This window comes from Papio anubis, chromosome X (genome assembly GCF_008728515.1).
Source record: "Papio anubis isolate 15944 chromosome X, Panubis1.0, whole genome shotgun sequence".
In the NCBI taxonomy this organism is placed as follows: Eukaryota; Metazoa; Chordata; class Mammalia; order Primates; family Cercopithecidae; genus Papio; species Papio anubis.
Window position 1 is genome coordinate 13,332,272 of NC_044996.1, and position 22,376 is coordinate 13,354,647.

The window sequence follows — 22,376 nt, forward strand, 5'->3', positions numbered from 1 at the left end:
GCATGCGTGGTAAGTAGGTACAGTAAGTAAAGCACAATTTATGCTAGATGATGTTAAATGCTGTAGGGGAAAGCAGGGAACTAGAGTCATGAGTGCTGCTAGGGGCATTCAGATTTTAAACAGGATAGCCAGGGAAGACCTGTCTGAGCAGGTGACATTTGAGCAGGATCCTGAAAGAAGTTAGGGAGAGAGACCTGCAAATGTCTGGGCAAAGTTTATTCCAGGCAAAATGAAGCAAACATAAATATCTTCTGCTGGAAGCATGTGTGGTATGGTCAAGGAAAAGCAAAGAGGCCAATGGAGCTGAATAGAATGAAGGGAAAGGAGAGCCGTGGCATAAGTTAAAGAGGTAGGTAGGAGCAAGATCACGAGGACCTTGTGAGAAAGCTTTTATCTGATAGAGGAATCACTAGAGAGCTTTGAGGAGAAAGTTAACACAATCTTTTAAAAAGGTTACTGTGGCTGCTATGTGGCTAACAGACTGTAAACAGGCAAGTGTGGAGGCAGGGAATCAATTTAGGAAAATATTGCTATTATCCAGGCAAAGAATGGTGTCTCAGAGCAGAGTGGCACTAATGGAAATGACGAATAATGTATAGAAGGTCCAAAGGCTGATCCCTGGAGTAGTCCAAAGTTTAGAATTGGGAAGTGAAGGAGGAAGTCATCAAAGGACACTGAGGAGGAAAAACCAGTGAGGTATGAGGAAAATGAAGAAATTATAGTGCCCTTAAAGCAAAATGAAGATATTATATCAAGGGAGAGGAAGTAATTAAACATATTAAATACTGCTGATGTGTCAAGTTACATGAAGACTGAGAATGGGCCTTAGGGTTAGCAACACGGAGGTCACCAGTAAGTATGTTAGTTTTCTAGGGCTGCCACAACACTATGCTACACACTGGGTGGCTTAAACAAAATAAATTTCTTTGCTCACACTTCTGGATGCTGAAAGTGTGAGGTCAAGATGTTGATAGGTTTGGGTCTTTCTGGGGCCTCTCTCCTTGGTTGGCAGACAAGCTGTTTTCTTACTGAGTCCATGCATGTCCTTGCCCCTGTGACTCTGCACCCTTGTGTCTCTGTGTGTCCCACTTCTTTTCTTATAAGAACACCGATCATATTGGATTAGAACCCACCTTAACAGCCACATTTTAACTTAACACTCCTTTAAAAAGCCTATCTCCAAATACAGTCACATTCTGAGGTACTAGGGATTAATACTTTAACATAGGAAATTGGGGGGCGGGGGCACCATTCAGCCCATAACAGTAACCTTTATAAAAGGTGGTGGGGAAAGTGGTAAGATTTAGAGCCTTTAATAAAAAAGTTTGGAGAAAACTCAAAATCAACAAATGTAGACTATTTTTTCAAGGGCTTTTGCTGTAAAGAGGAGAGAGAAATAGGACAGCAGCCAGAGAAGAAAGTGAAATCAAGAGAGCTATTTGGTTTGGTTTGTTTGTTTTGAGATGGGAGAAATATCAGCAGGTTATGTTTATGAGAAAGACCCACTAGAAAGGGGGAATTTAATAATATGGGATAGGAAGAAGAAAATTATAGGAGGGCTATCTTGGTGCTGGTGAGTAGGGATGAGGTTAAGTTCAACTGCTTTAGCTAGAAGTATGGGTAGTTCACCTTTATTAACAAGAAAAATGCTGAATATATGGGCATGGAAGCTGGTTGGTGAAATAGCAGATGGAAGAAAATCTCTTTTGATTGTTTTTATTTTCTCATGTAAACAGGAAGCAACGTGGAGTGAGTGGATATCTGAATTTTGAAAAAGGAGAAGGCACAGAATAGTCACTGAGAATGTTAATGGAATTGGAAAATATAGCACAATTGACAGGCAGCATTAAGGACTCGCTTAAGGCTAGTGATATTGAGTTTCAAGTAAGACCAGTTAGAAGGACTGTATGATTTTCTTTGATCATGTTCAACTTAATTAGACTTAGGATTTTGTCAAATGGGTGTAATTACCTAAAGGGCGAGCCAAGGGAGTTGAAGATAATGTGAGAGAGTAATTTTAATGATGGACCATGGACTCTAAGCCCAGTGTGGAGGAAAGTGAGAACATATTTGGGTTGTGAAGGGGAAGAGAGGTGAAAGAGAAAAGTTAGAAGAGTTATCAGATTGGAGGTCTCCACTGGGTAAAATAATTGTTATCAGAGTACCAAAGGGAGTGAGTTAGTGGTCAAGTGGGATGTTTGAAATTGACGTTATGGAGGGATTGCATTTATTGATAATGATAAGTTATGGCCATAGGAACAAGTGGTAAAGTTGATGAGGAAAATAACACTGAAGATAAGGTAAAGGAAATGAGAGGCCAGGGTGTTGAAAGGATCATACACCTGGATATTGATATCAACAAGAATTGAAACATAAATGATATTGGTAAGAGCAATATTATGCCACAAAGCAAAACATCCTCAATAATTGAGAGGGAATAAGCTGAAAGTCAGTAGATTACTGTAACAATGAGGTTAATTAGTCAGGGTTCTCTGGAGAAAGAGAGTAAACAGGGTGTGTGTGTGTATAGAGAGAGAGCAATGTATATAGAGAAAGAGATTATACAAAATTGACTCAAATGATTCTGGAAGCTGACAGGATCCAAAATCTGCAGGCAGCAAGCTGAAGAACCAGGAGTTGATGGTGTAGTTCCAGTTTGAGTCAGAAGGCCTGAGAACCACTTAGAGCCAGTGGTGTAGTTCCCATCCAAAGGCCAGCACACTTGAGATCCAGGAAGAGCTGATGTCTCAGTAGAAGTTTGAAGGCAGGAAAAAGCCAATGTCCCAGTTTGGAGGCAGTCAGGCAGGAGGAATTCCCTCTCATTCAGGAGAAGGTCAGCCTTTTTGTTCTAGTCAGGTCTTCAGCTGATTGGATGAAGTTCACCCACGTTAGAGAAGACAATCTGCTTTACTCAATCTACTGATTCAACTGTTAATCTCATACAAAAACACCCTCACAGAAACACACAGAATAGTGTTTGATCAATTATCTGGGCAACCCCTGGCCCAGTGAAGGTTACACATAAATTTTACCATCACAAGGGGTAATGGGAAGTATAATTTAAGGACCTAAGTTTCCAAGCTGGAAGGAGGAGGATAGGAGAATAGTCCTCCACTAGCAAGGAGGAACAAGGAGAACACTATGTTAACTCCAGGATCAATAGTAATTGCAGTGTGTCAGAGGAAGAAAAATCACCATTTAAAAAACCTTTAGGCTGGGTGCAGTGGCTCACGCCTGTAATCCCAACACTTTGGGAGGCCGAGGCAGGTGGATCACCTGAGGTCAGGAGTTCGAGGTCAGCCTGGACAACATGGTGAAACTCTGTCTCTACTAAAAATACAAAAAAATTAGCCAAGCATGGTGGCACGTGCCTGTAATCCTAGCTACTCAGGAAGCTGAGGCAGGAGAATCACTTGAACCAGGAAGGCAGAGGTTGCAGTGATCCTAAATTGCACCATTGCACTCCAGCCTGGACAACAAGAGTGAAACTCCATCTCAAAAACAAACAAACAAACAAAACAAAAAAGTGGGAGCCACAGATTAGGACAGAACCAGATTTAAGTTAAAACAAGGAGATGAAGGAAACATTAAGAAAAGTTGTTGAAGATAAGTAGGATTTTCTCGAATACCAACTCTGATTTCCAGAGGACAAAGTATAAGGTTTACAAGAGTTGAGATAAAGGATTAAAACAAAGATATACAAGGCAAATATAAAGATGAGGAGACCTGGGATATTTGAGGATTAATCCTAATGGCCCTAAGTCAAAATAGTGATGGTATGACTCTAATCATTATTGTTCAGAAAGGAAGGGTAGTAGTTTTGTCTGAGAGCAGGCTTGTTTGGGTGTTATTCTGCTCTTCAAACTTTGTGTTTTTCCCCTTAATATGGGGGTTTCTTCTCTTAACATTTTTTTTTTTGCTATAGATTTTTTTTTTTTTTTACGATGAGATAAGAAAAACAGGCTCTGATTGACTGTTTAGGATACACTCATGTTTTATTCAATTAACTGTTATCCCACTGTTAGATATGAATTCTAAATTTCTCTTCAAAGAATCAATATGTCAATATGTTCAATTCTTTGCCTTCTACTTTTAAACTTAACTTCTCCATAAAGCAACCTTTTTCAGTGACCTGCTCCACCCTGACTCATTCCGATCACCTGCTCCACTCTGACTTATTCCAATTACCTGCTCCACACTGACTCATTCCGATTTCCTGCTCTGTCATAACCATTTTTCCAGCCAAACCACTCACCCCGGGGCTCTCTTTAAATTAGCCAGTTGGAATTAGTTTAGCCTATGCAGTCTAACCTTAGCCAGTAGGGGAATGACACAGCAGCAGGGGCCACGTGCGTCAGGAATAAGAACCCCTTCCCATCCTTTGTCCAGTTGTGCACTCACCACTGCTCCATCTGTGAGGGTACACCCTTCGTTTTGTTTTTTGTTTTTTGTTTTCAGATGGAGTGTCGCTCTGTCACCCAGACTGGCGTGCAGTGGCACGATCTCGGCTCACTGCAAGCTCCACCTTCCAAGTCCACACCATTCTCCTGCCTCAGCCTCCCAAGTAGCTGGGACTACAGGCCCCACCACCATGCCTGGCTAATTTTTTTGTATTTTTAGTAGACAGAGTTTCACCATGTTAGCCAGGATGGTCTTGATCTCCTGATCTCGTGATCCGCCTGCCTTGGACTCCCAAAGTGCTGGGATTACAGGCATGTGCCACCATGCCTTGTCCAGGGCGCACCCTTCTATAGAAGTAAATTGCCTTGCTGAGAAGAAAAAAAGAAAATTTTATATTTGAGTGCTATTTCTTTTGTAGCACCGAAACTTTATTTATAACACCACTTAGAACGCAAGTTCCTTGAAGACAGGGTCTACACTGTGAATATTTACTCTAAAACTCATTTATCCCATTGAATGTTTAAACTTTCTATTAAGGATTTCATGTTGGCTGGTTTGAGCCCATAGAAATAAGCCTGCTACGTTGCTCTGTTTACCCTTCGTCTGTTCAGCTTTTCATCAGACCGATCCATCTCCTCAGACCTTTGAGAGAACTCTAACATAGCTGTCTCCTCCAGGAAGCCATAATTGGGAGAAGGGGGCAAAGACCCTAGTCCAACTCAGTCTGACCATAGAAATGTGATGGTTAATATTAAGTGTCAACTTGACTGGATTGAAAGATGCAAAGTATTGTTCCTAGGTATGCCTGTGAGGGTGTTACCAGAGGAGATTAACATTTGAGTCAGTGAACTGGGAGAGGTAGACCCACCCTTAATCTGGGCGGGCCCATCTAATCAGTTGCTCGCACGGATAGGAAAAGAAGCTGGCAGAGGAACGTGGAAAGACTAGACTGGCTAAGTCTTCCAGCCTCCATCTTTCTCCCATGCTGGATGCTTCCTGTCCTCGAACACTGGACTCCAAGTTCTTCAGCTTTGTGACTCTTGGACCTACACCAGTTGTTTGCCAGGGGGTCTTGGGTCTTTGACCAGAAACTGAAGGCTGCACTGTCGGCTTCCCTACTTTTGAGATTTTGGGACGTGGACTGGCTTCCTTGCTCCTCAGCTTGCAGACAACCTATTGTGGGACTTCACCTTATGATCATGTGAGTCAATACTCCTTAATAAACTCCCTTTCATGTATACATCTATCCTGTTAGTCTTGTCCCTCTAGAGAACCCTGACTAATACAATTCATTATGTACTGTAGTGAGCTGAATGGTAGCCATGCCAAAATGCATGCCTACATCATAATCTCCAGAACCTATGAATGTTGCTTTATTTGGAAAATGGGTATCTGCAGACATAATTAAGTTAAGGATGTTGAGATGGGGAGATCATCCTGGATTATTCAGATGAACCCTAAATCCAATGACAAGTGTCCTTATAAGAGCGAGACTGATATAAGAAAAGATGAGTTCATGTCCTTCGCAGGGACATGGATGAAGCTGGAAACCATCATTCTCAACAAACTAACACAGGAACAGAAAACCAAACACCGCATGTTCTCACTCATAAGTGGGAGTTGAACAATGAGAACACATGGACACAGGGAGGGGAACATCACACAACAGGGCCTGTCAGTGAATGGAGGGTTAGGGGAGGGATAGCATTCGGAAAAATACCTAATGTAGATGATGGGTTGATGGGTGCAGCAAACCACCATGGCACTTGTATATCTATGTAACAAACCTGCACATTCCGCACATGTATCCTAGAACTTAAAGTATGATTTAAAAAAAAGTAGGAGTTATCTCCTTTCATTTTTCAGAGCATAAGCTCTCACAGGGATTATTAAATCAGATTCCTCTATGGCAGAAAACTATAGAGAATTTGCCCTAAAACAATAATTTGTGAGAATAAAAACCAGGCATTTTTATACTAGCATTATTTTTAAGAGTAAAAAATTGGAAGCAACGTAAAACACTGATAGAGTGTGGTGGCTCACACCTGTATTCCCAGCACTTACGAAGGCCGAGGTGGGAGGACAGCTTGAATCCAGGAGTTCAAGAGCAGCCTGGGCAACATAGCAAGACCCCACTGTAAAAAACAAAATTTTAAAATTAGCTGAACCTGGTTATACACACCTGTAGTCCCAGCTACTCAGGAGGCTGGGGTGGGAGGATTGCTTGAGCCCAGGAGTTTGAGGCTGCAGTGAGCTGTGATCGCAGCACTGCACTGCAGCCTGGGTGGCAGAGTAAGACCCTGCCTGTAAATAAACAAATAAAAAGAAATCAAACATAAGCAGTTAGAGATTGACTATTCAAATTAAGACATTAATTTGAGAAAATCATGTAGTTCTATGAAAACAACAAATAAAAAAGGAGTGAGGCTGAGAGAGATTTGACAGGCAGAAGAGGAGGGGGCAATGTGACCACTGAGGTAGAAATTGTAGTGATGCAGCCACAAGCCACTGGAATCTGGAAAAGGAAAAGAACGGACTCTCTCCTAGAGCCTCCAGAGGAGGGCAACTGGAGACTCGAGTTTGGCTTTCTAGACTCTCAAACTTTGAGAGAAAAAAATTTCTTCTGGTTAGAGTCACGCAGTTTGTGGTAATGTGTTACGGTAGCCACAGGAAATTAATAACTCATCCTTCAAATATCACTCCTCTCTCATATATACTCACTCCTCTATTATGAGATATAGTTATTTGATGTATATGATTATTCACATGAAAACATTTTGCTGGTGTCTTTGGAATCACACAGACTTGGGTTTGAATCCTGGCTTAGGCATGCATTAGTCATAAAATTTGGGCAGGTATTTATATCTCACTGAGCCTCAGTTTCCTGTTGAATAAGGATAATAATATTTTGAAAGGTTATGATAAGGTTAGAGACAATGTGTATGGTGTACGTAGCACCAAGCTTGGCATAAATGGGCATTCAGAAATGTTATTATATTCTCCATGGAGAATATGTTATCATGTGCTCCATGGGACCACATTCATGATAGCTAACATTAAAATGTCCAAAGATTTAATGGATAACCATATCTACTTAAATAAGTCCACCCCAGTCCTAGTACACAACTCTCCTTCCTGAAAACTGCTCCCATCTACACTTCCCTTTATCAATATTTCTTAACAAAAGCAAGAACCAAGGGGTTCTAATATCTAATCTTAACACTTAACACTAAGGGTGATCCTCGGGAGGGTGATTCTGCATACTTCCAACAGTCTTTATCTACCTAAATTTCAGACTCTACCAAAAGGCTTAATGTGCCTCCTGAGATATGCAAAGATCTGTAAACAAATAGGAAAGCACAAACATTTTCATCTCTGATGTGAACTGTGTCATCATTAAGCCATCAAAGCAGTGGCACTAGACCTCTATTCAAATGATTACTTTTGCAAAACAGAATAATTTACCCCAGGGATTTAAAATCTACTTCAGCATCGGTCAAACATTGTACCAGCAAATCCAAAGCCAGAGCAGAGCCAGAGCAGATGTCTCTGCTTTCCAGAGACCTCTCTACAAGATAATTTCTCCTGTAGCGTATAGCCAGAGGTTCTTAGTGTCCCAAGAGATTATACCAAAATGGATTTTGGAATACCATTGGCCTCCTCAAGTGCCCCTGTAGGTATTTTTAAAGTATTGAATATAAATTATAATTAGTAATGGCCTATCATTCAACAATTTTGAGGAGTTTATTTACATTCTATAGGCATTTTTCCCTTTTTTTCTTTTTTTTTTCTTTTGAGAAGAAGTCTCACTCTGTCACCCAGGCTGGAGTGCCGTGGCCCTATCTCGGCTCAGTGCAACCTCCTCCTCTCGGGTTCAAGTGATTCTCCTGCCTCAGCCTCCTAAGTAGCCCGATTACAGGCACCCGCCCACCACACCCTGCTAATTTTTGTATTTTTAATACAGACAGGGTTTCACCATGTTGGCCAGGCTGGTCTCCAACTCCTGACCTCAAGTGATCTGCCCGCCTCGGCCTCCCAAAGTGCTGGGATTACAGGCGTGAGCCACTGTGCCCAGCCTCTATAGGCATTTTTCAAGTTTCACTTAGTAATAGCTCTATGTAAGAGGATGTTGAGATGTTATTAACTGAGATAACTACCACGAAGGGCAGGAGAGTTTTCAGCATTATGTTAGCTTCAGGAACACATGTCCATGCAACTGTATCTCTCAGGGACAGGGCTCTGCTATTGGTGTTATTAGAGAAAGGGCAAAGCAAGGCTCATAAAATGTATACTCTCTTTTCTCATCTCTCTAACTCCTAAAAATATGTCCGCTGCCATGCAAGTGATCAAAACATTTCCCTCAAGCCTTCTGAAATAATCCAATTTAAATGCTAAAATAATATAAGGAAAGGGAAAGATAGAGTCTCATGTATGTACATGTGTCTTCAGGGCAAGGAGGCTGAGACATAGGAAGGCTTCACTGAGAAAGTAAACATTTGAACAAGACCACCAGCATGCATAGAGTAGAATGTCATGCAAATGCTAGATTTCAATTTTCAATTGAAAATTTAAAAATTACCATCAATTATGTTTATATTTGCCATGTGCAGTTCTGAAAGCAGGAGTTTGGGAAATAACCAAAAAGTATTGAATATGAAATGCTTAAAAGACAAGAACACTCAAAATATGCTCTCAGGTTCCTTTGCCTCATTCATATGTATGACGGTAGCTACTATCCCTGAGGCAGTTTTAACAAGCTCACCACAGAGTGGAATGTTGCATTCGGAACTCTTTTTATTGCACCTTTAGAAATTTTAGACCTGAAAATATAGTCTGAGTGAATTTACAGAAACTACTTTAATTGTTCCATGGTTGGCTGATCAGTCAAGGGAAGGATGAAATGCAGACAAAAAAGAAAAGGGTATGGAAATAAAAAGGTACAAAAGAAGAAAAATAACTTCAAAATAGTCAAACTACTATACTCATATAGACATGTCCTTGTGTTGACATGATTCTTTAAACCCATTATCTTTCTCCAAAAGTACCTTTTAACCTCAAACTTAAATCAGTGATATTTCCTAATTTCCTTGGGGAGGAAGCATGGATCCACTGTTTTCAATGATAATGATTTTTTGTTTTTCAAACATACTAAAATCTCCAGCATAGTCAAAGAATTTAATGTTATCATTGGCAATGAAGTGATATGGAGAGCAGAAGCTGTGTACATCATTTGGTAAACTTAAGAAAAATTTCCACTCCCAGCTGTCCTTATTCACTACTTTTCTTTGATAAATTAAAAAAGGAAAAGAGGGCTGGGCACCGGTCCCTCATGCCTGTAATCCCAGCACTTGGGGAGGCCAAGGCGGGCGGATCACGAGGTCAGGAGTTTGAGACCAGCCTGGCCAACATGGTGAAACCCTGTCTCTACTAAAAATACAAAAATTAGCCAGGTGTGGTGGTGGGTGCCTGTAATCCCAGCTACTCGAGAGGCTGAGGCAGAATTGCTTGAACTAGGGAGGCGGAGGTTGCAGTGAGCTGAGATTGCGCCACTGCACTCCAGCCTGGGTGACAGGCAAGACTCCCTCTCGGCGGGGCGGGCGGCAGGGGAAGGAAATGACAATACCTCATAAAGTACTTGAAACCTACAAACAGAGCTCTGCATTGTCTTTCTTTCACAGAAATGCCTATTTTCCTTCTTAGGGCATGTTTATGCCAGTCTCCTTCCTATCCATTAAGGTAATGAGGCCTGAATTTTCTGATATGCTTCAGACTCTATCTCATGCAGCAACCTCTTCCACAATATTTGTTTAAAATCATTCATTTATTCATCTGTACAACAAATATTTACTAGTGCCTACTAGGTGCTCAGCATCATTCTGGGTATTAGGCATACAATGGAGAATGAGGAAAGCAACCTTACGGAGCTTGGATTCTAATATGACACCCCCCAGAAAAAATAAGCTAATTAAATAAATGATTATTTAATACAAGCTCCAATGAATAAGTATAGCCTGTTGAGAGTTTATAACAGGTATCCTTTGGGAGCAGAGGTAGGGGGTGAGCGGGTGGGGCATTGGCCAGATAAGGCTACCATGGGAAAATTATATTTAAGATAAGATTAGAAGAATGTTGGAGTCAGTTAGGTAAAAAGAGGTGGGGAACATTTTCCCAGGCAGAGAAAGAGAATGTGGAAGTCCTTATGGAGGGAAAAATTCTGGCAGTTCTGAAATTAATGAAAGCCAGTTAAATTACTATATTGCTGCTCATTAAGTGTATGGCTTGGGAAGCCACTTTATTCTTCTGACCCTTGGTTTTCGTGTCCATCAAATGGGTATAATAATAGGTTTATGAGATTGAAGAGAAGGTCAAATTATATAATACCAAATTATTTATTGAATATTTTGTTAACTTATTAACTATTATCAAATATTAAGCACACTTAACTATTACTAAACTTTTAGTAAAACATTTATGAAACTATTCATTAGTCTGAAATAGCACATACTATTTTTCACTGGAGAATTTTGATGTACTAATTTTGTAACAACTATTTATTTCATAGAGTTTTTTGTTTGTTTGTTTGTTTGTTTGTTTTGTCACTCCGTTGCCCAGGCTGGAGTGCAGTGGTACCATCTCAGCTCACTGCAACCTCTGCCTTCCAGGTTCAAGCAATTCTCTGGTCTCAGCCTCCCAGGTAGCTAGGACCACATGCGTCTGCCACCATGCCCGGCTAATTTTTGTATTTTTAGTACAGATGGGTTTCACTTGTTGGTCAGGCTGGTTTCGAACTCCTAACCTCAGGTGATCCACTCGCCTCAGCCTCCCAAACTGCTGGGATTACAGGAGGCGTGAGCCACCGTGCCTGGCCTTCATAGAGATTTTAAATTGAAACTGGATATGGCTTAATCTCACTGCCACTTAAATTGTTCCAGAGCCTAATAAAAGAAAAACTTTCATTCTGTTAATGAAGGAAGGATAATATTGATCACAAACCTAATAAAATTATACAAAACAAAAACCTACAGACCAATCTCATAAATATCGAAGAAAATTTTCAAATCATAATACAAAGCAGATTCCAATTGAACATTAAAAATAAAAAGAAAGCAAGCCATTATTACAAAATGAGATTTATTCTGGAATTACAGGGATGATATTGTATTAGAAAATCTATTATTTGCCACTTAAATAAATCTAAAAAAAATCAGCTTTTTTACACAGATGCTGAAAATAGGCTGTACAAAATTTAATGCCATAATGTAACATTATATAACACACACAAAATACACAAATATAAATGTATGTGTTTATAGATATGTTGTTCGGGATTCTTTATGAACATTGTCAATAAGGAGACAAACAATGGAAATAGTCCATCTATGTCCATTATAACTTCATACCGAGAGAAAACAATTGGAGGCATGAGAATTAGGAGTTTTTGCCTATAATATAATATTTGGAAAACCAAAGACAGTAAATGTCAAAATTAAATAACATTTGAAAATTAAGTTTTTGGCATGATTTAAAATTTTCACACAAAAATAGTATTATACAGACACATACACACACACATAAATCTGTCAAAAGCTACTTAGGAATACAGTATCTAAAACCTATATAAGAAAACATTAAAACATTCCTGAGAGGCTCAAAACTAAATTTGAACAATTAAAAGGGCATTTATTGTTCTTGGATAGCATACATTAACTTCATAATAATGTCAATACTCCCCAAATTAATATATAAATGTAGGGCTATTTCAACAAATATAAGTTATTTTTTCTAATGTTAAACGTGTGAATTATAAAATTCACAGAGAAAACAAAACATGTAAGAACCCTGAGAAAGAACAACAATAAAAGGAAGACTAACGCTACCAGATATTAAAACATACTCTAAAGTTTCTATAGATTGTGAGGTAATGACATAAATAAGGTCTACAGAATATTTAACTGAATAGAAAGTACACAAATAAATACAAGGACTCATGGTAATTTAGTATATATGATAATCATATCACATTGAAGATGCGATGAGTGTTTAATGTATGGCTTGGGACACCTCAATAGCTCTTTGGAAAAAAATTAATTGAATACTTGCTTCACATCATACCCCAGAATAAACTTCTAATAGAAGAGAGATATAAATGTTAAAAAACTGAGACCATAGAAGTACTAAAAGAAAACATTGGGGGCATTCCTTTATAACCTAGACGTGGAGAAAGTCTTCTAACTATAACTCAAAATCTAGAAGCAATAAAAGAGAGCACTGACAAATCTATCTGCAAGAAAACAAATAAAACTTTTGAATTGGAAAATACACATGTCATAAAAAGGATAAAACACAAATGGCAAATTGGGAGAAAATCTATGCAAGTTATATCAAAAACAAAAGACTATTTTTTCCTGGTAGACAAGAGCTTTTAAATAATAATTAAAAAACAAGATAAATGATCAAAAGACATTAACAGATAATTCATGGAAAAAGAAACACAAATGGCCCTGAACATATGAAAAATACTTCACTCATAATAAGAGAAATACAAAGTAATACTACACTGAGATATTTCAAAAAATCTATCAGATAGTCAGAAAATCAAAATAGCCCTTATCTTGGAAATTGCATAAGAATACAGGCAGTCTTATCCATTTATGTGGATGTATAAAATGGCAAAACCACTATGGGAGGTATTTTAGCAATATCTGACAAATTGCATGTATGTTTAGCCTTTGATCAAGGAAACCTTCTTCCAAAAACTTAAATGTATACTTCCACAAATATAAAACAAAATATGTCCAAATTTATTAATGGTAAAACTTATTGGTAATAACAAAATAATTTCCCATACATAGGAAAAGTTTTAATAACTAGGACAAATCCATGGAATTAACTATACAGCTGCGCAGAAATGTAGACGGCATCTATGAACTGACACAGTTACTTCTGAATTTACAGTTAAGTGACCAAAGCAGGTGCAAATTAATGTGTGTGGAAAAGTTCCCAACTCATTATAGGAGGGCAGTATTGCCCTCATACCAAAACCAGACAAAGACATAATAAAAAATACATATAATTACTCCTTATGAATAGAGACAAAAATCCTTAACAAAATACGTGCAAAAGAAATTTAGCAACAGATAAAATGTATTATACAACATGAACAAGCGTGATTTATTCTAGGAAGTCAAGATTGATTCAACATTTGAAAGCCAGTCAAGGTAATAACTCCATATTAGCAGAATATAAAACAGAAACCATATGATTATCTCAATAGATACAGAAACAGCACTGGACAAAATCCAACATCCTTTCATGATAAAAAACAAAAAACAAAAAACAAAAAACAAAACAAACAAAAAAAAAAACCCATAAACTAGGAGTAGAGAGAATTTCCTCAACTGATAAAGAGCATCTGTGAAAACTGCACAGCTAACCTCATACTTAATGATGGAAGGACTGACTCCTTTCCCTCTAAGATCATGAACAAGACTGCTCACGCCACTTCTATTCAACATTGGACTTAAAGGTCTAGCTAGAAAAATTAGGTAAGAGAAAGAAATAAAAGTAGTTCAGATCGGAAAGGAAGAAGTAAAACTATCTCTACATGTATAGGACATAATCTTGTATATAGAAAATCCTAAGCAATCCGTGAAACAAACTACTAGATGTAATAAGTTCAATAGGGCTGCAAGATTAAGATCAATAAACAAAAATCAATTGTATTTCTATGCACAAACAATGGATAATCTGAAAACAAAACTTTTAAAATTCCACTTAGAATAATATAAAAAGGATAAAATACTTAGAAAACATTTAGCAAAAATAAATGTAAAACATATAATAAAATCAACAAAACACCAATGAAACAAATTATGCAATACTTAAATTAGATAGAAAGACATCCATATTCATCAACTATAAGATTTAATGTTGTTAAGACCGCAACACTCCCCAAATTGATCAGGTTCTATGCAATCTCAATTAAATTCCAGATGTAGCTTTTGAAGAAACTGAGAATCCAATCATAAGACTTACATGAAAATGCAAGGGACCCCAAACAACCAAAACAATCTTGAAAAAAGAATAAAATTGGAAGACTCACAATCCTCAATTTCAAAAGTTACTACAAAGCTACTATGAACAAGACAGTTTGATACTGTCATAAAGATAGACATGTAGATTAATTAAAAGAATAAAATTGATATTCCAAAAATAAACCTATACATTTGTCAATTGCTTTTCAATAAGGGTCCCAAGAGGCTTCAATGAGAAAATAATAGTCTTTTCAACAAATGGTGTCAGGACAACTAGATATCCATATACAAAAGAATGAAGTTGAACTACTACCTCATACTGTATATGAAAATTAGTTCAAAATGGACCAAAGACCTACATGTAAGAGCTAACACTGTAAAACTCTATGGACCATGAAAACATAAATGTAAAACATGAAATCTGTGAAAACATAGGTGTTAATGTTGTGACCCTGGATTAGGCAATGGTTTCTTAAATATGACATGAAAAGCACAATCAATGAAAAACTAGATAAATTGGACTACATCAAAATTAAACATTTTTGTGCATCAAAGGATACTATGAAGAATGTGTAAAGCCAATCAATTGATGGGAGAAAATATTTGTAAATCATGTATCTGATAATTGTCTAGTATCCAAAATATATAAGGAACTCCTATAACTCGAAAAGACAGTCCAATTTTTAAAAATAGGCATTTCTCCAACAAAAGATATACAAATGTCCTATAAGCACATGACAAAATGCTCACCATCATTAAACATTAGTGAAATGTGAGTAAAAATCATGATATAACATATCACACCAACTAGGATGACTATAATAAAAAACAGACAATAAAAGGTGTTCCTGAGAAAGTGGAAACACTAGAAAATCTGTACCCTACTGGTAAAGATGCAAATGGTACAGCTACTTTGGAAAACAATCTGGCAGATCCCTCAAAAAATTAAATAAAAAAATTACATATGACTGAGCAATTCCATTCCTATAGATATACCCAATATAATTGAAAACAGGTGTTGAAACAAAAATTTATACAAGGATTGTCATGGCAGCAGTATTCATAACAGCCAAAAATTGGAAACAAACCAAATGTCCATCAAATGATGAACAGGTAATGAAAAGTGTATCCATACAATGGAAAATAATTCAGCCATGAAAAGGATTGAAGTACTGATATATGCTGCAACATCAGTAAAGCTTGAAAATATGCTAAGGTGAAAGAAAGAGCATGTATTGTGATTCTATTTATATAAAATGTCCAGAATAGGCAAACCCATAGAAACAGAAATGAGATTAGTAGTGTCCAAGGACTAGAGAGTTATAGGGGCAGGGAGGGAGATGGAACAATGAGGAGTAACTAATGGGTACAGTTTATTTTTGGTATGATGAAAAGTTCTGGAATTGGATAGTGGTGATGGTAGCACAACTTTGTGAATATACTAAAAATACTGAATTATACACATAAAAGGGTAAATTGTATGGCATGTGGATTATATGTAAACAATTTTTTTAAAAAAGAGTAGTCTTTTTCCTCAAATCTCATACTGGTTCTTCCACTGCACTCCAGCCCGGGTGACAGAGCAAGACTCCATCTCAAAAAAAAAAAAAAAAAATCTCATACTGGTTCTTGCCAGTACAACAGTAATGGTGAAAAATGAGGATGGAATCAGAGAATCACAGAGTTGGAAGGACAGCGCCAGATACTCATTCTAAAGGCCCTAATGTTGTTAAAGGCAAGAAAGACCTGCAATGGTCTGCTAATGAAAATACTTCACATTACAAATGAGGAAACGAAGGCCCAAAGGAGATGAATAATTTGCACAAGGCATTTTCAAAAGCAACATGAAATTGTAAACTGAGCACTGGACTTGTGGTAGGAATTCCTGGCCCAGTTTCTGTCATTTTCTATCACAAACAAGCCCCTGAGCATTGCTGAGTCTAAATATTGCAACGTGTAAAATATGAATACAATATCTCCTCACCAACTTGTATCAAGAAAATGAATATGAAAATAAGTTATGTGTCAAATGTTCTTCATATGTTCATTAATATTTAGCATCTATTCTTGTGAATGTCCCTCTGTATATTTTATTGTGTTGACCACCTTTTCTCCTATGACATTCCAAGTCCCCCAATATTAGTGTCTTTCTATCAGGACACGCAAGTCTATCATAAAAGTCAATCTTACGTTCTTATTTTGCTAAGTAATATCTACTAAGGAAAAGAAGAACAGGGCTAACCCTTACTACCAAACAAGATATTAGTTAGATTTTTTTCTTACATTATTTCTGAGATATAATTATTCCCATGATATATGTGCAGAAGTTTAGAATCAGATAAATCAACTCAGTTGTCTATGGTTTCCAGAGTGAGCCTATGGCAACGCCAGGACAGGGATCAAAGTCCTTCTGGTCACCAAACCCATTCTAATTGAACTCAGACTTTGTGCAAGGAACAATCCATTCTCAGCTCACAACAAACCAATCTTTCCATATATGCTTGTCTGTCTCTTCTAAGGTCCATTTTCTGATGCTAATTTCAGCCCCCTCCACTTTTTATTCCAATGAATCACAAATTTAGGTATCCCATATACATGTTGATGAAGTCTCCTACATATGTGGCTCACCTTCTCCACAGATGACTAAAATCCTTCCACTTGTCCTCTTGCTACACAGGGCGATAAAAAGTTATTCCAAAAATTAATAGTAAAATTATTATCTTATTTTTTAAAAGTACACACACACACACACACATAACAGTAGTGAAAAAGTACTCTAAGCCATTAATATTTTGTTATTTAGTTTTTAGTTTCTCCTATCCACAGAGTTGAGTCTTATTCAGTCCCAATCATAAGTTAGCTTAACACTTTCCTGGAACATAGACTAATCTAAGGTTATTCATACATCAAAACTACTGAGCAGCAGGGGCTAGAACAGTAAGAACAGACTGTTGCTTCTGAAAATAATGTCAGAAATCTTCTAGGTACATCCAGGTATAATGAAAACAGGAGAGTGCTATTGAAATGACTGTGATTTGTTAAAAAAGGAGGGAGAGTGTTTTCAGACCTAGCTCCTCCCTGGCAAACAAGAAGTATGTAATGTAGAAGCCACCAGCATTAAGTTATTTCTGCCAGAAAAATTCTGTTGACACAGGACTAAAAGAGGCTGCCTTGTAATTATCCTTACTGCAGAAGAGTGGCATTACTAGGAAGTAAATAAGATCCCAAAAGGTTTTCAGGAACACTGCCATAGAGGGAGAAGGACAGAAAAACGAAAAACAAAAACAAAACAGCAAATAGCACTCCCTAGAAAAATATTGCCAAGAAACAGATGTGACCTATCATATGACCATCATATCATATCATATCACCATCAATTTTTTTTTTTTTTTTTTTTTTTGAGACGGAGTCTTGCTCTGTCGCCCAAGCTGGAGTATAGTGGCATGATCTTGGCTCACTGCAACCTCCGCCTCCTGGGTTCAAGCAATTCTCCTGCCTCAGCCTCCCAAGTAGCTGGGATTACAGGCACGTGCCACCATGCCCGTCTAATTTTTTTGTATTTTTAGTAGAGACGGGGTTTCATCAGGTTGGCCAGGCTGGTCTTGAACCAATTTTTTAATATGAAGGAATCACAGCTAAACAAGAAGATAACAAATCAGAGTTATGAGATTCAGGAATATGTAGAAGTCAATAGAAGCTAAACATGACCCGGAAGCACTTGTCAAAGAAGCAGAAGAAGAGCAAATAAAATTATCACAGAAATGAAAGCCAAACTGAAAGCAATGCAAAGATTGACGATTAATGCTGAAAACATTGTAAAGGACATAGAGAACAAGATGGAGAAAAGTAAGCAGAATGAAATGGAAATAAAGAAAACATTTAAAAGTCTGGGAAATTTTAAAGTATGGAGGGCAGGTAAAGGAGAGTAAACATAAGTACATGTTAGCATATATTATATATACTCAAAAAATAAGGAAAGCTTTGCATAAATGAAATAAGCTTTGATTCTACATAACAGACAGTGACACTGGGTTTCAGAAAAAATGACAAAGAGTGAATAACACTGAGATATATTCTATGCAAATATCAAGAAAAATTCTCTGAGAACTAAGTAGAACTCTCAACAATATGAGAGGAAAATATCAGAGTGGTCTCAGACTTCTACAAAATACCATTCAATGCTAACAAATAGTGGAGAAATAAGAAAGGGGGATCCACAAACTCTACACATAGTGAAACTGTCATTCACCCTAAAAAACTCAGGGTAAATAATCCCCAGTTGTTTTTTTATTCCTAAGAAACAACTAAAAAGAACAGCAAAAAAATTACTAACATAAAGAGGTAAGTTGAAAATATGGACAGAATAGTAATTATTTAACCCATTTATCTGCTATATTAAAACAAATGGGAAGATTATGGTCACAGGAAAAATGTTATGATATAACATTTTATGTCATATAAATGTTATGATATAAATGTTATGATAACATAATGATGTCACTTATAAACTTGATAAAGAGTATTAGTGTATTGAATTTCTCATCTTTCATGGCTAAATAAAAATGTATGATTCATATCTGAAAAATAATAGCAGTGTCTGGACTATTTAAAGGCATAAACACTAACAGAAATGATATAAGCAATTAAATTGGGGAGCGCAGAGATGGGAGGAGAGTGGAAAAAAAGGAAAATATACTAAATATTTTCTCAACAGCCTGAACTATCATAAAGTAAATAGGCAAACGACAAACTGAGCATAAATATTTGCGACATATATCACAGATCACTAATAAATAAAGAGCTTCTAAAAAATTGAGAGAGTAACACTAACAACCCAAGAGGAAATTGGGGAAGGATATGAAAATAAAGCAAATCCAGATTATAGGAAATTTTATAGACAAATAACCAGGTTTCCTCAAAGAATAAATTGCCGAGAAAAAAAAGAGTGGGAGGAACTGTTATTAATTAAAAGAAAGTTAAGAGATATATAGACCAAATGCAATGTGCTGACATTTTAAGGAAAGTAATTCAAGCAGACAATTAAAGACATTTTTAGGACACTGGGGATATTTGACTCAATTGAATATTAAATATTAAGGAGACTGTTAATTTTAGTAGGTCTGTTAATGATATGGTGGATTATGTTTTTTAAGGCCTTATCTGTTAGAGAAACATACTGAAGTATTGAAGGGTGAACTGAAGTGATATCTGGGATTGGTTTCAAAGTATGCCATAAAAATTGCAAGAAATGTAAGGGATAAACAAAGCAAAAATGCTGATAATTTTTTAATCCAGGAAATGAGTCTGTGGGGGTTCATGATAGTATTCTCTCTACTTTTGTATATGTTAAAATTTTTATTGTGTACATTCAAATAAGCAGTTTATAAAAATCCTATATGGCAGTGCAACTATCTGTGTCTAGAGAACACATAAATCTGAAACATCACAATGACTTTAGTTACCATTGAAATATAAATCCCTTTACTTTCTTTTTACTGATGTTACTTGTTTTAAATCTGAAGCTTTAAAGTGGGGCATATAAAAATAGCCCCGGCAACAGTTTTATATCTTTAACTGACTGATTCTGAACTGACTGGTCAGTTCAATTACACTGACTGTATAGGAACTTTGGCTAAAATGTAAGAATTACATTATTGCAATTTTGCTGATGAAATCCTTGGTCATTTAGAGAGGGGAGTGGAGGTGTGTAAATTTTGTGGATAGAATAATAAGAAATACAATGTATCACTGACCATATGTCAGATACCAGCCTCTGAGGGGAAAAAGGGAGGTACAGCAATGTTGCTATATCTACTTATTCTGAAACACCCTTTTCAGCACCTCTCCATTTTATATGGTTTGGTTCCATGTCCCGACCCAAATCACATGTTGAATTGTAACCCCAATGCTGGAGGTGAGGTCTGGTGGGAGACGATTGGATCATGGGGTCAGTTTCTCATGAATGGCTTCATATCATCCCCCTTGGTACTGCATAATGAGTGAATTCTCACAAGATTTGGTTATTTAATAAGTGTGTAGCACCTACTCCCTCATTCTGTCTTCCTCCTGTTCCACCATGTAAGACATGCTGCTTCCCCTTAGCCTTCCCCCATGATTGGAAGTTTCCTGAGGCCTCCCCAGAAGTCATCATGCTTCCTGTACGGCCTGAGGAACCATGAGGCAATTAAACCTCTTTTCTCTGTAAATTACCCAGTCTCAAGTGTTTCTTGGGAGATGGGATTAATACACCACTCCTCCTCGCAACTCATCCATGGAAGGGTTTTTGCTCCATGAACAAACCTGCTATGGTGTTCATAATTCCTTCAAGCAAGCAATTGCTTCAATCTATCCCAGGGTTAAAAAAATAATAATAAAAATAAATAAATAAAAGACACTAGGCCGACGTGGTGGCTCACACCTGTAATCCCAGCACTTTGGGAGGCCGAGGTGGGTGAATCACGAGGTCAGGAGTCTGAGACCAGTCTGGCCAACATGGTGAAACCCCGTCTCCACTAAAAATACAAAAAATTAGCTGGGCATAGTGGCGGCACCTGTAATCCCAGGTACTCAGGAGGCTGAGGCAGGATAAACGCTTGAACCCGGGAGGTGGAGGTTGCAGTGAGCCAAAATTGTGCCACTGCACTCCAGCCCGGGCAACAGAGTGAGACTCCCTCTCAAAAATAAAACAAAACAAAATTTTTAAAAATAGAACATTTTGTGGACAATGGAACATTTGAAGACAAAGGAACACATTCTAACAGGCATTTTAGGCAAGAGAAAAAAATGCAAGGTAGATGATCAGATTTTCATTAAGGGAGATAAGGGGTTACCAGCACTGTCAAAGGATACCATTGTACTTACCTTTAGAACTAAGTGGTCTAAGACTGTAGGGAATATACTTGAGCTATTCAGTAATGCAAACTGCTGCCAGACACTAAACCATGACTTAGCAAAATCCATAAATCAAAGCAAATAATAAATATTCTTCATACAATTATCCCACCCTTACCATCAAGGAAAACATTCTCACGATCTTGAATTAATACAGTTTTATTAGCTTTGCTTTACTCAATTTAAGAACCTAGAGGCCGGGTGCGGTGGCTCACACCTGTAATCCTGGCACTTTGGGAGGCCGAGGCGGGTGAATCATGAAGTCAGGAGTTCGAGGTCAGCCTCTACTGGCGAAACCCAGTCTCTACTAAAAACACAAAAATTAGCCAGGCGTTGTGGCGGGTGCTTGTAATCCCAGCTACTCGGGAGGCTGAGGCAGGAGAATCGTTTGAACCCAGGAGACAGAGGTTGCAGTGAGCCGAGATAGTGCCACTGCACTCCAGCCTGGGGGCGACAGAGCGAGACTCCGTTAAAAAAAAAAAAAAGAAAAAAGAAAAAAATTTAAGCATATTTTTAAAAATGCAAATATCCCACTAATTTCAACAAGACTTCTCCCTCTAATCTGCCTACTTCCAAATTACTGAGGTTTCAGCTATGTTTTAATAGCAGAAAATAATCAAATATACATGTGCATAAAGTACCTCTAGCTTTATATACCATTCTGCAGGATACAGCAACACGGACTTAATAGATGGCAGTGCTTATCTATTCAAATGAATAGAAAAGTCCAAAGATATATTGGTATATTTAATATGATTAAATGATTATGACCTCTAATATGACTAATTTCATTTCATTGATAGTATAATTTCAGTGGCCATTTCAAGTCTATTATACCCAAAATGAGAATTCAGGAGTCTGAAGTTCATATTTGTTCAGCATTCCTACCTATTTTTAATAGTTTTGATAGAAGTGGCGCTTTCATCCTTAGACATACTTCTACTTCTTCCTTCTTTTTTGCAATGCTTTATGCCATTATCAGGAATTCCTCCCTGGGTGATGGAGCCCTTGCCAATATCTGCGCTTTTATTGCAGAATCTGTCCCCAGAG